The following is a 3106-nucleotide window of genomic DNA, read 5'->3' on the forward strand; positions in this document are numbered from 1 at the left end:
CCATCTGGGTTTCCTCTGACCATCTGGGTTTCCTCTGACCATCTGGGTTTCCTCTGACCATCTGGGTTTCCTCTGACCATCTGGGTTTCCTCTGACCATCTGGGTTTCCTGTGGCTATGCTTCATGCTGTCATGGCATGCTGTGGTTCATCACAGAGTCTTTCTAGGATGGAGATTCTTTCTTTCTCTCTGTCTTTTGCTCTCTCTTTCCCACTTTCTTGCATGCACATGCACATGCACACCCGCACGCAACACACACATGCACGTACGCACATGCAGACAAACACACACACAGCACATTACACCCACACAAGGATCAATGTCTACTATACGACTGTAGGTGCGTCATTATGACTTGGTGACAGAGGCAACCTGCGTAGGTCTTTCTGGATGAGAACGCCTCGAGTCGACGCATTTAATCACACGGAGAAGCTATCTGGGAGTGAAGTCATGACTGGGTTATGTTGTTGAGGAAAACTAAACTTCCATAACATTTTAATGGTCATGGATACTGAGGGTGTTCAGAGACATTTAAGAAATGGGAGAGTGGCTTTGAATGGAGTGAGAACTACATTAGTTACCTCACCTGTCTGAAACAGTTTAACTGTCAGGAAGGAGTTAATAGAGCTGTGTTGCATTTATTGCACTTATTACAGTAATTGTAAGGGCGTGCATAAATGAGTGGATCAACACTATGTAGGCTACTGTAAGCATAGTATGATTTCTAAGGGAAAATGTTGTACTTGTCTGTGCATATTTGCTACAGTAGACATGGCTTGAGACTGCAATAAAAACATAAGGCAGGTAGATCCTTCATTGTCATAGGCTTCAACATTTATGCCAGGCGAGAAACCAAATAACGAAACAATACAATTCATGTACTGTATACGCTTTCGAGAAAAAAATGTAGGCCTACTAAATAATGTCACATTTTTTCCACTCATGTACAATGAACTGTATTGTTGTAAAGCCTTTAGCCACATTATTACGCATATACAATGATGTGCACCCACATTCACAGACACAAGCGGGAGTGTTTAAGAGGGTTTAACCGTCCCTTTTTCAGGACCCTGTTTTTCAAAGATAATTTGTTAAAATCCAAATAACTTAATTGTAAAGGGTTTAAACACCGTTTCCCATGCTTGTTCAATGAACCATAAACAATGAATGAACATGCACCTGTGGAACGTTCGTTAAGACACTAACAGCTTACAGACGGTAGGCAATTAAGATGACAGTTATGAAAACTTAGGACACTAAAGAGGCCTTTCTACTGACTCTGCAAAGCACCAAAAGAAAGATGCCCAGGGTCCCTGCTCATCTGCGTGAACGTGCCTTAGGCATGCTGCAAGGAGGCATGAGGACTGCAGATGTGGCCAGGGCAATAAATTGCAATGTCCGTACTGTGAGACTCCTAAGACCGCGCTACAGGGAGACAGGACGGACAGCTGATCGTCCTCACAGTGGCAGACCACATGTAACAACACCTGCACAGGATCGGTACATCCGAACATCACACCTGCGGGACAGATACAGGATGGCAACAACAACTGCCCGAGTTATACCAGGAAAGCACAATCCCTCCATCAGTGCTCAGACTGTCCGCAATAGGCTGAGAGACGCCGGACTGAGGGCTTGTAGGTTCTCGCCAGACATCACAGGCAACAACGTTGCCTATGGGCACAAACCCACCATCGCTGGACCAAACAGGACTGACAAGAAGTGCTCTTCACTGATGAGTCGCGGTTTTGTCTCACCAGGGGTGATGGTCGGATTTGCGTTTACCGTCGAAGGAATGAGCGTTACGCCAAGGCCTGTACTCTGGAGCGGGATCGATTTGGAGGTGGAGGGTCTGTCATGGTCTGGGGCAGTGTGTCACAGCATCATCGGACAGAGCTTGTTGTCATTGCCGGCAGTCTCAACGCTGTGTGTTACAGGGAAGACATCCTCCGCCCTCACGTGGTACCCTTCCTGCAGGCTCATCCTGACATGACCCTCCAGCATGACAATGCCACCAGCCATACTGCTCATTCTGTGCGGGATTTCCAGCAAGACAGGAATGTCAGCGAAGAGCCTGGATATCAATCCCATTGAGCTTGTCTGGGACCTGTTGGATCGAAGGGTGAGGGTTAGGGCCATTCCCCCCAGAAATGACTTGCAGGTGCTTTGGTGGAAGAGTGGGGTAACATCTCACAGCAAGAACTGGCAAATCTGGTGCAGTCCATGAGGAGGAGATGCACTGCAGTACTTAATGCAGCTGGTGGCCACACCAGATACTGACTGTTACTTTTGATGTTGATCCCCCCCCTTTGTTCAGGGACACATTATTCAATTTCTGTTAGTCACATGTCTGTGGAACTTGTTCAGTTTATGTCTCAGTTGTTAAATCTTGTTATGTTCATCCAAATATTTACACATGTTAAGTTTGCTGAAAATAAACGCAGTTGACAGTGAGAGGACGTTTCTTTTTTTGCTGTGTTTATGTCTGTCTTCCACCAGGCTACCTAGCCAGTCAGCAAAGCTTGCTTTGAGAGAAAGGAAAACAAATGGTCCCAGAGTCTAAGTCACTGGATCGTGTGGTGGCCCTCTGACAGGCCAACTGGAAACAGATGAAGTCTGTATTCCCGCTTACCACCAGTCACCCCTCAACTCAGACCAACTGACATCACAACCCCTAAGACAACTGCTGCGGTCACATCAACGTCAGGCTGGTGTCTTTTGTCGTCAGTCATGCTGGAATGTGAGGCAAACATCGTCTTGTTTTGCCTATTGTAAATGGGACTATGATTGCTCTGCTTCCATCTATTGTGTAATTGCCAATATTGATGTGGCAGGGCTGTGTTGTCTTATCCTATTTTTCTCTGATAGTAGGCCAACTGTGGTAGGTAGGTCAGAGGACCACACAGTGAAGACCAGACTGATGATGGACTGTTATGACAGAGTGAGAATTTGTGAGGCTCTCTTCTCCATCCTATGGCCTTGAATTCCTCCTTGGTGACGCACTTCCTGTTAGAGGGGCACATGATGCTCTATACACTGCCCCTGTCCAACCCGTGTTATCAGGATAAGGATCAGCAGCTCCTGAACAAATAAAGACTAGCCTCCTC

The sequence above is a fragment of the Salvelinus fontinalis genome, chromosome 8 (assembly GCF_029448725.1).
Source record: "Salvelinus fontinalis isolate EN_2023a chromosome 8, ASM2944872v1, whole genome shotgun sequence".
In the NCBI taxonomy this organism is placed as follows: domain Eukaryota; kingdom Metazoa; phylum Chordata; class Actinopteri; order Salmoniformes; family Salmonidae; genus Salvelinus; species Salvelinus fontinalis.